This window comes from Dipodomys ordii, unplaced genomic scaffold (assembly GCF_000151885.1).
Source record: "Dipodomys ordii isolate 6190 unplaced genomic scaffold, Dord_2.0 Scaffold21, whole genome shotgun sequence".
NCBI classification, from domain to species: domain Eukaryota; kingdom Metazoa; phylum Chordata; class Mammalia; order Rodentia; family Heteromyidae; genus Dipodomys; species Dipodomys ordii.
This window is the reverse complement of record NW_012267237.1, coordinates 377,917-392,712: the sequence shown is the minus strand read 5'-3', so window position 1 is coordinate 392,712 and position 14,796 is coordinate 377,917.

Here is a 14,796-nt window from a genome sequence, read left to right as displayed (position 1 = left end):
GCAGGGCAGGGGCAGGGCAGGGCAGGGCAGGGGCAGGGCAGGGGCAGGGCAGGGGTAGGGCAGGGGCAGGGGTAGGGCAGGGTAGGGCAAGGGCAGGGTAGGGCACTTCCTTAGTGTGGTGTCCCTCTGCCACCACTCACACTGTGCACACCACCCCAAGCCACCACTCACACTGTGCACACCACCCCAAGCCACCGCTCACACTGTGCACGCCGCCCCACGCCAGCGCTCACACTGTGCACCCGCCCCATGCCACCGCTCACACTGTGCACGCCACCGCTCACACTGTGCACCCACCCCACGCACACACACTCTCTTTGGGCCTCTCTGGGCCCTGGTGTCCACGCTCTAGGCCCTTTGGTCCCCGCGCTCAGTTTGCAGATGGACTTTGTGCTCTTTAGGTGACTGCAGGGAAACCCAAGCCCAGGCACCTTTTCTTTCTGTCACTTTCTAGAAAAATAACTGTAAGGTATACATTTGCTCCAATTCTGGTGAAATTCTGTCATCATGGCAGAATCACAGCGCACGCTGGGTCGTCACACACGAGACTGCTCACACTCAGCAGATAGCAGAACACGTTTCCTGACCTCAGACTGGAAGCCCACCATTCTTGCTCTGGCCCTGTTTCTGACATGTGACCATGAGCGTTGGGGCCTGAACTCCAGGCCTGGGCGCTGTCCCTCAGCTCTTCTGCTCAAGGCGAGCGCTCTATCACCTGAGCCACAGCACCACTTCTGGCTTTTTCTGCTTATGTGGTGCTGAGGAATCCAACCCAGGGGGGAGGATTTTTCATTTATTAGAGTGACAGTGTCTTGTTGCTTGGCTTTTTCTCCTTGTCTTTATTGGCTCCTTTTATGTTTTTTATTGTAAAGTTGCAGTTACATGAATAAGGTATTGAGTACATTTCCTATGAGCATTGTTACCTCTCCTTTGTTTTCCCCCTACCATCCCTTCCCTCCCCATCTCTCCACCCCCCCCTAAGTTGTAAAGTTCATTTTCAACACAGTGTCTTGTACATGTCATGGTTACAATAGGTCAATCTGTATCCTTGGTTCAGCATTTTGTTATTTTGTTCCCTTCCCCTCCCCAAATTAGAAAAATGTATATACAAGATGCAGGGCACCAACATCAGATACAGTGAAAACGGGTTATTCCGTGGGGGAGGAACACACAAGAGAAACAAAAAAAAATCACATAGTACATTAAAAATACATTAAAAACAACAGTAAGAAAGAAAAAACAAGCTGTGTCCCTATCTTGGGGTTCATTTCACTTAGCATCATCTTGTCTGGTCATATGTACACAGCTTTTGACCTTTTCTGCTTGATTATTGCAAATAAGGGAAACCATGGGACCAACGTTTCTTTGGGCCTGGCTAACTTCACATAATGTAATTTTTCCCAAGACTTTCCATTTCCTAACAAATGGGGCGATGTCATTCTTTCTGATGGAGGCATGCTTCTGACTTTTTCTAGCTCAATGGTCTGAGCTTTTTCCAGAATGTCATTAAAACGGAATCAGATAATGTGTGGCTTGTCACACTAGCTCTGTGTGTGTGTGTGTGTGTGTGTGTGTGCACGTGCGTGCGTGCGCCTGACCTGGGGCTTGAACTCAAGGCCTGAGTGTTGTCCCTGAGCATTTGTGGGCCAGGCTAGCACTCTACCCCTTCCATCTCAGCTCCACTTCTGGCTTTTTTGTGCAGGGTGGTGGCTAATTGGAGATAAGAGTCTTATGGACTTGCCTGCCAGGACTGGCTTCAAACCTCGATTCTCAGGACTCAGCCTCCTGAGTAGCTAGGATGTATTACAGGTGTGAACCACCACACCCGGCTTACACAGTCTTCCTTCATGTGGTCCATGAGTTTGTGATAGCTCACTTCCTTTTAGTACTTAGTAACATGACATTGTCTGGATGAGCCCTAGTTCATCCATTCATGTGTTAAGGGACATCTTGGTCATGTGCAATATTGGCAGTTTTGAATAAATATCTGTGTGCCCATTTTGTGCGGACACTCATTTTCAGGTTACCAATGAGTTGATTATGGGATGTCCCCTGGGCTCCCTCGGTGTCAGCCTCCCTTGCGGGGATGTGGTGGCTTCCCGATGGCATGAAGACAGCGCCTTTCCATCCTTGGGTCATCTGTGTGTCCTGGGCGAGGTGCATGTTCCATCCAGGCTCATCTTTCAGTCGCTTGTTTTGTTGTTGCGTTTTAAGAGTTCTTAGTGTAGTCCTGGTGTTACTATTTATCACCAGTGTGCTTTGTGGTGATTCTCTCCCCAGTGCATGTTGCTGTTTCATGATCGTAATAGCTTCTTTTTCAGGACATTTTTAAGAACTTTAGCCAGGTGTGGAAGCCCTGCACTTGGGAGACTGAAGCAGGAGAGCCAAATACCAAGACCTACGTGGGCTGCACATGAAGCCATGCCTCAGAGGTCTTTAATATAAATGAAGTCCAACTTAGCAGCTTTTTGAGTCATGCTTTTGGTATTATAAAAGTTCATCTCTAAACCCAAGATACTTTATAATTTTGTGTTTTACTTTTAGATTGCCCCTCCCTGGCCCCCCTGCCCAAGGTGACCAGGTAAATGAGCTCAGGGGCCCTGTGCTTTCTATATTCTAGGACTGTATTCATTAAGATTGAACAAACCCTCTTCACAGCCCTGGGACAGCACGCTGTGGCTTCTCCGTGTTCGATACAGCTTTTGTGTTGTGCTACTGACATCATTTTCTGTGTGTGTGTCAGGTAATGCTGCATTTTCTGTGTGTGTGTCAGGTAATGCTGCATTTTCTCTGTGTATGTCAGGTAATCCTGCATTTTCTGTGTGTGCGTCAGGTAATCCTGCATTTTCTGTGTGTGTGTCAGGTAATCCTGCCCAGCTCTGCAGTCTGCGTTCTGCAGTGTACGTGAGCTCTGGGGTTCTCTTCCGGTCTCCTGACAACCTTGACCCCTGACCCTGGTGAACCCAGCTTCGGTCTGGCAGCCTCTCCTCAGGCAGTTCCTCCCGAGGTTTCGGGAAAGGGCTGCAGCAATGTGAGGAGCAGCAGCCGTGGAGTCTCTGAACTCCTCACACCTGGGTGGGCTGGAAGGGAGAGCCCCTTCCGCCATCTGAGCTCAGCTCCAGCCTCTTTCCGGGAAGCCTTCCGTCAGGTTTTAAAGAGAGGTAGCTGAGTAAGAACAGCACCACGCACTGGTACTCAGGTAAGGGGTAGGTTTATTCATCGTTCTGGCTGGCACCAGGCCCAGTTGGCGCTCCACGAGGCTGAGAGAGACGTGGGAAAGGGGGCGTCCGGCCCTGGGCTGGGCCTTATCTGGGGGGGGGGGAGGTGTGGCCACATCGAGTCCAGATGTGACCTCAGCAGATGCAGATGTGACCTCTTCCAGGTGTGCCAGTTGCCCAGGTAACGCAGGTACTGGGCGGAGACTTTGCCGAGAGGAGGGTGGAGTCAGTGCCCTCCCGGAGCTGAGTTTACACCCTCCTCATTGATGCGTTTTTTTTAGATAGCAAAGAATGATTTGTTAGGAAAACAAAAGTTCGACTCAAAGATGAGTGAGAGTCAGCTCCCCCCGGAGGTAGACGGCGGACAGCTCGGGCAGCAGTGGGCTGCCTCTCGCTGTTCTTACTGTGTCTCCACTTCTCTCCCTGCCTCCCGGGAGATCCGGGCAGGACCTCAGTGCTTGAGGGTAGGTCTCTTCGGAGGCCACTGGAGCCGTTTAGAAGGTCCCAGCAGCTTTACCTGCGTGGCCCCTGACTGCTCCTTGCCCCCCTGGGGCTTTTCCTGGACTACCTTTCTTACAAGTTTTACCTGCATCTTGCAGCATGTCTGCTGGCTTTTAAACTCTTACTCTGCTGTTGTGAACTTTCCTATGTTTCTTTTTTGAGACAAGATCTTAGGCTGCCCTAAACCTTTTGATCTTCTGCTTCTACCTCCTGAGTTCCACGAGAACAGGTGTGTGATGTTAACCCTGGCCTCTGCACCTTTCCCCGAGGTCTCCTGCCTTTGTTCCAAGAGGGCGATCCCTGCCATCTCAAGTCTGCCTGCCAGGGCGTTGCGCACACAAGGGCACATGGGAATCTAGGAACAGGTCCGTGCATCACAGGCAAGGACGCCAGGGCTTTGGCTTCCTCCTTCCTTCAGGCCCAGACCAAAATCCCGAAAGAAAGACAATAAACAAACCCTCTCGAGAACAAAGCCGTTGCACCTGTGTGGCAGTGATCTGATTTTCAGTTCCACAAAAGCCCAGGAAAGCCTAGATTATCGTCTTACAATGAAGAAACCAAGTCCAACAGATAAAGCTGCCTTCTGGGAAGTGGACAGACGAGTCCCAGGACAGAGAGCTCCCGGGTGTGCAGGGGCCATGGACTCCGTGCCCTGCCCAGGTCCCACGGGGGGTAGGAGCAGGGGGGTTCTGGGGGCCCCAGGCTCTGATCCTTCCGACTGAGCAAAGGGTAGACTGTGGCTGTGAGGCCACCCTTGACCCAGCCATGCTTTCGCCTATCTTGGTCCAATGTCTCTAGGCTCTGGCCCCCAAGGAGGAGCCTTTATGAATCTACCTGCAGTGCCCCTTGCCCTCTTCCCTGCTACATGAACACCAAAGATCAATAGTTCGGATTACTTTTCGCTCTGTGCCCAGCAAGCTGGTTGGTGACAAAGTTCTGGCTTTAAGGAGGGGCCAGCAGTTCCCTGGGGAAGGTAGCTGTGGCCCTGTGGGCCATGGCTTTGGGTGCTTCCACAGAGTTTGTCTGCACCAAAAAGTCCTCAGAGCATGGCCTTGCCAGCATTTTTCACAAGTAGGTAAGGCGGCCAGGGAGACCTGCGCCTGCTTCCCTGAAGAGCATCCGCTCACCAAGTTCCTGCGGCTCTGAGAGCCTTCACCTGGCAGGGCAGGGGTGGCTCTCCTGACCCGCCGGCCTGTGTTGGTGTCACATGATTCCCTGAGTGTTCGCAGAGGAGACTGCACGTGTGAGCCTGGCTCCCTGGCTCTTTTTATGTCATGTTGGTTTGGAGCCGGTTGTGTCGACCCTGGTGCCCCGCCCCCTGCCTTTCCTCAGGACGCTTCCCAGCTGTAACCATGTCTGTGGTGCCCACCACCCATCCCTGGCACTGAGCAGTGCGGGGGGAATCTCTTCGCGTGGTCTCCTGCTTCAGCTGCCTGGCCTGGGCTCAGCCTCTCTGCTCATCCGCTGGGGAAGCATCGGAGACCCTTCTCCATCAGAGGCTCCCAAGAAGCACCCCAAAACAAGTCCTACTCTTGGGGAGCCGATGACCTGTAGGTCATGAGGTACGGAGGAGTCGTTAGGAGAGGCATGTAAGATGGGGGCAGGCGCCTCCCTAGACCCTGTGATTCTAGAAGGACACGAGGGAAGTGGCACTGACCCACATTGCTGGGAGCTGGGCTCTGACTCTCACCGACTCACACTGCTGGCTGGGAGCTGGGCTCTGACTCCCACTGACTCACACTGCTGGCTGGGAGCTGGGCTCTGACTCTCACTGACTCACACTGCTGGCTGGGAGCTGGGCTCTGACTCCCACTGACTCTCACTGCTGGCTGGGATCTGGGGTCCGACTTTCACTGTCTTTTCAGACCCTACATTTTTTTTTTTGGTCAGTTGTGGGACTTTAACTCTTGGCCTGGACAGTGTTCCTCAGCTCTTCAGCTCAAGACTAGCGCTCTACCACTTGATTTATAGCTCCACTTCCAGTTTTCTGTTGTTTCATTGGAGATAAGAGTTTCACGGACTTTCCTACCAGGGCTGGCTTTGACTGCGATCCTCAGATCTCAGCCTCCTGAGTAGCTAGGATGACAGGTGTGAGCCTCCGGCACCCGGCTTACATTTATTTTTTATTTTTTTCAAATTTTTTATTGTGATTAAGTGGTTACATAATTTTCCAGGTTTCACAGTATTGTGGGATAGTGATGCTTAGTTAAAGTCACAAACACATTCTAACTTTCATGGGGCAAATTGTCTATCGTGGGCTATAGCATTTATGAGTTCTGTGAGCTTTGCAATACAGTTATTTCTTCCTCATTGGGTGGTGTGTACATTTCTTTTGTTTTGCATAGCATCAGTTGTTTCCTCTGTCCCACTTGTTCCCTCCCTCCCATTGCTGCCATCGTTTTGGTCAGGATTCAGTGCACCAGCCCCTACACTTTAAGCAAGGAAGCTGGTCCTTACTAAGGATTCAGTAGGGGGAGGCGTGGCCTCAGGCATCTGGAACTTGTGCACAGCACTACCCTACCTAAGCCACCAGCTCCCTTCAGTGTCCTCTGGAGGACACCAGGCGCCCCGGCCAGTGTACACGAAGCGCACGGGAGACCAGCACTTTCACTGCTGATGCCAGGTCCCAGTGGTGACCTCACAAAGATGGGGCACTGTCCCCTGTGGGGACACCCTTCATGAGCCAAAGCTCAGACCATCCCAGACTCCACACATCCATCTTCTCGTGTCTTCTTTCAGCCTGTCTAGGTGGCCCTTGTCTCGTGTTTTGAAGGAGAGGAAAGCAGGGAAGGGTGATGTATTTTCTGGGTGCTGTCTCTGCCCTTGGACAGCACCTGTATGCCAGGTGGAGCTGAGATGTCAGTGCTCAGCCTGTTAATGGCCCACGCAGCCTCAGGTCCCCCAGTGGGCCAGCTGCTTTGGGACAGTATTGGAAATCTTTTCACAGCATCCTGGCCGCCTGGATACCCTCAGAATAGCAGATACCCATGCTAGAGGCCCACCTCTGTGGCCCGTCCCAGTACATGGGACTTTGTCCTGCTCAAATGCAGCTTTGGCACCTCTGTCGGACTGTCCCAGTACATGGGACTTTGTCCAGCTCATAGCAGCTTCAGCAGCGTACCTCACATAGTTGTTGATAAACCAAAGGAAAAGTAGGGAGTACTAGGAGTTTGTGATTCTTTAAAAGATATTAGCAAAAATATTCAATTCAAAATCTTCATGATTTTATCAGGGTAAAAGGTGGACTGAGATAGTGGAAGGTGGAGGGGCCTGCGAAACAATCGGTCGGCTGTCAGAACCTCTATCCTCCATGGCTGGCAGTCTCCAGCTCAGGATCCCAATCTCAGGATCCCCAGCTCAGGATCCAGCTCAGGATCTCCAGCTCAGGATCCCAATCTCAAGATCCCCAGGTCAGGATCCCAATCTCAAGATCCTCAGTTCAGGATCCCAATCTCAGGATCCTCAGCTCAGGATCCCCAGCTTAGGATCTCCAGCTCAGGATCTCCAACTCAGGATCTCCAGCTCAGGATCCCCAGCTCAGAATCTCCAGCTCAGGATTGCCAGCTCAGGATCTCCAGCTCAGGATCCTCAGCTCAAGATCCCAATCTCAGGATCTCCAGCTCAGGATCCCAATCTCAGCATCTCCAGCTCAGGATTCCAGCTCAGGATCCTCAGCTCAGGATCCCCAGCCCAGGTTCCCCAGCTAAGGATCACCAGCTCAGGATCCAGCTCAGGATCTCCAGTTCAGGATCTCCAGCTCAGGATTGCCAACTCAGGATCTCCAGCTCAGGATCCCAATCTCAGAATCTCCAGCTTAAGATCCTCATCTGAGGATCCCCAGCTCAGGATCCCAATCTCAGGATCTCCAGCTCAGGATCCCCAGCTCAGGATCCCCAGATCAGGATTCCATCCCAGGATCCTCAGCTCAGAATCCCCAGCTCAGGATCTCCAGCTCAGGATCCCCAGCTCAGGATCGCCAGCTCAGGATCCCAATCTCAGGATCTCCAGCTCAGGATCCCCAGCTCAGGATCCCCAGATCAGGATTCCATCCCAGGATCCTCAGCTCAGAATCCCCAGCTCAGGATCTCCAGCTCAGGATCCCCAGCTCAGGATCGCCAGCTCAGGATCGCCAGCTCAGGATCTCCAGCTCAGGATCCCTAACTCAGGATCGCCAGTTCAGGATCTCTAAGCTCAGGATCCCAATCTCAGGATCCCAATCTCAGCATCTCCAGCTCAGGATTCCAGCTCAGGATCCTCAGCTCAGGATCCCCAGTCCAGGTTCCCCAGCTAAGGATCGCCAGCTCAGAATCCAGCTCAGGATCTCCAGTTCAGGATCTCCAGCTCAGGATTGCCAACTCAGGATCTCCAGCTCAGGATCCCAATCTCAGGATCTCCAGCTTAAGATCCTCATCTCAGGATCTCCAGCTCAGGATCCCAATCTCAGGATCCCCAGCCCAGGATCCCCAGCTCAGGATTCCATCCCAGGATCCTCAGCTCAGAATCCACAGCTCAGGATCTCCAGCTCAGGATCCCCAGCTTAGGATCCTCAGCTCAGGATTCCAGCTCAGGATCCCCAACTCAGGATCGCCAGTTCAGGATCTCTAGCTCAGGATCCCCGGCTCAGGATTCCAGCCCAGGATCCTCAGCTCAGGGTTCACAGCTCAGGATCTCCATCTCAGGATCCCAATCTCAGGATCCTCAGCTCAGGATCCCCAGCTCAGGATCCACAGTTCAGGATCTCCAGCTCAGGATCCTTAGCTCAGGATCCCCAGCTCAGGATCCTGATTTCAGGATCTCCAGCTCAGGATCCTGATCTCAGGATCTCCAGCTCAGGATCCTGATCTCAGGATCCTAATCTCAGGATCCCCAGCTCAGAATCCCCAGTTCAGGATCTCCAGTTCAGGATCTCCAGCTCAGGATTGCCAACTCAGGATCTCCAGCTCAGGATCCCAATCTCAGGATCTTCAGCTTAAGATCTTCATCTCAAGATCTCCAGCTCAGGATCCCAATCTCAGGATCTCCAGCTCAGGATCCCCAGCTCAGGATCCCCAGATCAGGATTCCATCCCAGGATCCTCAGCTCAGAATCCACAGCTCAAGATCTCCAGCTCAGGATCCCCAGCTTAGGATCCCCAGCTCAGGATCCCCAGCTCAGGATCTCCAGCTCAGGATCCCCAGCTCAGGATCCCCAGCTCAGGATCCCCAGCTTAGGATCCTCAGCTCAGGATTCCAGCTCAGGATCCCCAGCTCAGGATCCCCAGCTCAGGATTCCAGCTCAGGATCCCCAGCTCAGGATCCCCAGCTTAGGATCCACAGTTCAGGATCTCCAGCTCAGGATCCTTAGCTCAGGATCTCCAGCTCAGGATCCTGATCTCAGGATCCTAATCTCAGGATCCCCAGCTCAGGATCCCCAGCTCAGGATCTCCAGCTCAGGATTCCCAGCTCAGGATCCCCAGTTCAGGATCGCCAGCTCAGGATCTCCAGCTCAGGATCCTCAGCTCAGGATTGCCAGCTCAGGATCTCCAGCTCAGGATCCCAATCTCAGGATCTCCAGCTCAGGATCTCCAGCTCAGGATCCCCAACTCAGGATCGCCAGCTCAGGATCTCTAGCTCAGGATCCCAATCTCAGGATCTCCAGCTTAGGATCCTCAGCTCAGGATTCCAGCTCAGGATCCCCAGCTCAGGATGCCCAGATCAGGATCCCAATCTCAGGATCTGCAGTTCAGGATCTCCAGCTTCGGATCCCCAGCTGAGGATCCCCAGCTGAGGATCCCCAGCTGAGGATCCCCAGTTCAGGATCCCCAGCTCAGGATCCCCAGCCCAGGATCCTCAGCTCAGGATCTCCAGCTCAGGATCCCAATCTCAGGATCTCTAGCTCAGGATCTCCAGCTCAGGATTGCCAGTTCAGGATTGCCAGCTCAAAATCCCCAGCTCAGGATCTCCAGCTCACAAGAAGACACAACTGTCAAGGATCCCAACACACCTGTATTCTTTTCCTTTCCTTTAGCAGAACAGAAAGACTGGTCATTATCACTTAACAGTTCAGGGTTTTCCCACTTTTACCCTCTATCATTAACTAACGTCCCACAGAGTGTGGTTTCTTTGTACTGAGCTCACTTGGAGTTTGAGGAATGTCTCAGATCTATATATTTGTGTCTTCTGCTACCTTAAGCCACTATTTCTTCAAAATATTCCTATCCCTTGCTCCTGTTCTCTCTCTAGTTCCTATCCACATACATTAGGCCTTTGGATATTGTTCCACAGACAAGAGGCTTGGTTTTTAAGATCTGTTTTTCTTTTTGTTCTTCAGATTGGCCCCAGTTCATCAGTCCTTCTGCCAGTTCTATGCGGTTAACCTATCCACTGAATTTGTATTTTAGATATGGCATTCTTAAACTCTATAATTTAAATTTGACTTTTTCTGATAAATTGTATTTTAGCAATTATGATCAATGGCCACCTGCTTATGTAAAAATTCTGGAACATACCCCCATAATTCTGCACATTTATTCACATACAATATGGCTGTGTTCTGGGTAGTTATGGATGGGCTATATAGCTCACAGATCTGTGGTGTTACCACTACCTGTTTATTGAGGATTGTCAGCTTCTATCCTATATCACTACTAAGGTTGACTATTTTTAATGAGAAGTATATTTTTCATATTTCTATGAACATAATTAAAATAGCTGTTGGTAAGTCCTTATCTGCTAGCTCAATGTCTGAATCATCCTGAGGTCTCTAATAATTGATTTATGGGTTGGTCCCACTTCTCTGCCTCTTTGTACATCTGCCCGTTCTGGATTGTGTCCACCACGTTGTGACTTGTATACTGTGGAGAGTCCATTCTGTCCTGCTCCTCAGGGAAGGACTGGTGCTCTGGTGGCGGTGGTTTTCCCAGGCAGCTGAAGGACTGAACTGAGGCCCCAACGTGATCCTCCCTCCACGTGGTGCTGGCTGAAACCCTGTTCCTTGGCTCCGTTGGTGGCACGGGACCTTTGTGACTCCCCAATGGAGACGTGGAGTTCACACCAGGAATCTGGCCACAGACGCCTCTTTCTGGCCCTTTCCTTTCTGGGATTCACCCCTCATTTTCAGCAGCTGCAATCACCTGGGTCCCCATCCTCTGGTTTCCGGCGGGTGAACTGGAGGTTTCTGGGTGTGGCTTCTCTGCACAGACTCGGGTGGACCCTTCGGGGAGGTAGGGTTACTGCGCTGCTTCATTGTGTTAGATGCGCCTCTGGTTTCTGCATGCGGCTGGGAGGTGGCTGACATATTTTTTCAGAATTCATAGCTGTTACTTGTTGGGGAACTGGGACACCACAGATCACACCACGCAGGTGTGGTTACACAAGTCCTCCGCACACGTTTTATTTAAATTGCACCCAACTGTGAGGTAAGAAGAAAACAGACCTGCACACCCACCTCCTTCATAAATGGTTCGTTTCAGCCATGAGTGGCCCTGAAGAAGGCTGAGAGGTCGAGGCCTGGGAGAGGCTGGGGTAAGGGAGGTCACCGCGGTGTTGCCACCTGGCTGCTGTGAGCATGGCAGGGCACGCACCCTGCTTCCATGCTCTTCATAACTGTGGTTGTGCGCCCTGTTCGCTCGTGGTCTAAAGCCCGGGGCCCACTGCATGCCCGCTGCATGCCCGCTGCGTGCCCGCTGTGTGTGCTGCATGCACAGCTCTGGCTTGGGGCTGCGTGCCCGCTGCATGCCCGCTGCGTGCCCGCTGTGTGTGCTGCATGCACAGCTCTGGCTTGGGGCTGCGTGCCCGCTGCATGCCTGCTGCGTGCCCGCTGCGTGTGCTGCATGCACAGCTCTGGCCTGGGGCTGCGTGCCCGCTGCGTGACCACTGTGTGTGCTGCACCAGAGCTTGTGGCTGACTCTGCACACCAGGCTCCACGGCCCTGCCTTTCCTTGTACCCATTTCAAGTCCAGGCCTTGGAAGCCGTCGGTAGTGGCAGCGCAGGGGCTCAGTGCTGCCAGCCGAGCTCTCCTTCCTGCAGGATACATTGGGCAGCTCCTCCCACAGAGGTAGGGCCTCGGGAGCTGCATCCAAGCACCTGAGCCAGTTCCCACAGGAAGGCCCAGCTAGAGGAGTGGGAGACAGAGAGCCCCGGCAATGAAGACGGGAAGGAGGTCAACACGGCAACGTCTGTGGTCTGCATGGTCAGGGGCACCATGCAGTCGTGGGCTGCAGGTGTGTCTCTGGCTGCTGCCAGCTCTCAGTTCAGACCCAAGGACTCCAGGTGGCCACTGCTAGTGACAAAGGCTGCAAGGGCTCTGCTGCCTGTCGTCTGTCTGTCTGTACTAAAGCTGTGGCATCCCAAAGAGGCTAGGCTGCACTGACCACAGGCCGAAGCTCCCTCAGCCTTTCCTTCATTTGCACACTCTGCCTTGGAGTGGAAGGAGCTGCTTCTGCTCCAGAGAAACACCAGGGTTTTCACTGTTGAGCGTAAACATTGTGTTTTGTACATCAACAGTGTTGAAATTGTTTTATTCTCTTCTCCCATCCTCCTCGGCCGAGCTCAGACGCCAGGCCGAGCTCAGACAAGGGTGCTGGGCGGTTACTGAGATGCCAGCTCCGTCTGCGTGAGCTTGCGCCTCCAGTGCTCATCACCAGGGTGCCGGCAGCGTGGGGCCAGTTAGGTAATGCCAGCGACGCAGGCTATAAATACCTTTGTCTCTTGCCCTGGATCCGCGCCCGACACACTTCCTGCCACTCTCCCACTGTGCACAGGATATTGAGGTCAGGGGAGGGGGGCCTCTGGTGTAGGCTGGGGTCTGGGGTGGACTCACGGGCAAAGGGGTTTGAAATCTGTGCCTTCTTCTCGAGGGTCCATGTGTGTGTCGGGGAGGGGGGTGAATGTGCCTGCATCTGTGTTCTTGGTGTGCGATTGTTCTTACACACGTGTAAAATGGCTCACATCTGAGCCTGGCCCCATCCCAGCAAGTGTGGCCCTTCCTTCCCTCTGGGCAGATTTTCACTGCTCGGTCCAGTTGTTCTGTTAGGCAGATTTTAAGTCTCTGAGGCTTTGTGCCTGTTAAAGTAAAACCAAAGGATTTACTGTGCTGCTGTGTTTGCAAGAAATAGCTAAGTGTGCCGGTCACCTTGAAAGCTCCTTGGCAGTGTGGGACTGCAGCTCCACTGGCGCTGTCCTGGCTGCATTTCTGGGGCAGCGGGGGGAGGGGGGCAGCCGGGGGCCTGGGCAGCCAGCACAAAGGTCTTCCTGGTGCCGGGCCGCAGTGCCTGCGAACTTCTGCTTCAGTCAGAGGGTTTGTAATTGGACCTAAAGTGTTTGCTGCCTCTTGTCCCATCAGATGACCGTGTCATTGTGTGCTTAATTAGCTGTGACCCTCTGGGCTTCCACAATCAGTTACTTGTGCTCGCTAGTCCTCCCTGGTGTCCCCGCTTTGGAGAGCACATGGCCACGCGGAAGTTCAGTGTCCAGCTCTGCTCACGGCTGCTGCTGTTCGCCGTGTCTCCCACAGACCCCTGCGAAAGTCATCTTAGGTCTGGCTTTGGGGAGCCCGGGCTCGGCCAGCACCCGGCGCTGGCTGACTGTGGCACCTCCCTTGCTCAGGACGGGAATTGACAGGGACGAGCCTGTGTAGCGCTTGGTTCTCATCAGCCTTTGCTGTGTCAGTCAGCACTCTGTCACCACAGCAAACACCCGAGGTTGTAACTGTCAAGAAAGGTTTGTTTTGGAAGTACCCCTGTGTTGGTCGGCCCAGTTGCTTTCTGGCCTGTGGTAGCACAGCACATCACAGAGAATGCGGTGGTGCCAAGTTGCTCACGTCATGGTCTGAGCACAGGAAGGAAAGGCCTGAGTCCTGCATCATCACCACGCTGAGATGGCCGGCCACGGGGGGCAGTTCCAAGACCCAGCCCCTGGGGAGGTCGGCCCGGCCTGGACTCAGGGCCGCCAAACCTAGAGACTGTGTCGGGACTGGCCGCATGCAGAGGCCACATCACGCCGTGGAGCCTGCTATGGAGCCCACGCCGGGCACCACGCCACTTAAAGTCAACTGAGGCTCTGGTTTAAGTAGTAATTACAATGCAGACTACTTCAGAGGTGGTCCTGGGTGCAGAGCCAGAGCGCAGGGGCTGGTGTCCAGACTCCCTGGTCACCGGACGTCGGCCGCGAGCTGAGGATGAGCCCAGCGGAGGCCCAGGCCAGGCCTCCCCACCTCGCAGCCCTGGAGAATGAATGCGTGGAGAGTGACATCGACCCCAGAAGATGGCTGAGGCCAGCAAGAGACAACGGCTGGACAGAGATGTGTGTGAGGGGCAGGAACGCAACAGAGACGCCATGAGACCAGGAAATGGGCCCAGCCTGGAGGAAGAGGAGCAGTGTGCAGAGATGCCCCAAATCAGAGCTCCCTTCCACAAGGCCCAGCTCCAACCCCAAACTCAGCAACCTGGAAAGTGCAAAGGGAATTTTCAGAGCTAAAAGTAGAAGAGAACCAACACTCCTGCAGCACTGGACTGGAGAAACACCCAGAAACCACAGGAAAATACCAGAGAGCAGGCAAGAGGCTCAGGAGAGTCACCACAGAGGCAAGGAGAGAAAGACGGTGGCCCGGAGAGAGCGCAGGGAGGAAGGCTGAGATGACTCGGGGGGGCCCCCATGCTGCGGCACCACGGGGAACTCCACCTCCACCACCACCATGATCACTCCATCACCACCATCATCATCATCACCTCCATCATCATCATCACCTCCACCATCATCACCACCATCACCTCCATCATCACCACCACCATCACCTCCATCACCACCATCACCTCCACCACCACCATCACCTCCATCACCTCCACCTCCACACCACCATCATCACCTCCATCACCACCACCACCATCACCTCCATCACCACCATCACCTCCATCATCACCACCACCACCACCCACCACCATCATCACCTCCATCACCACCACCACCATCATCATCATCACCTCCACCATCACCTCCATCACCACCACCATCATCACCTCCACCATCATCAACACCACCACCACCTCTACCACCACCACCTCCACCACCACCACCACCTCCACCACCACCATCACCTCCA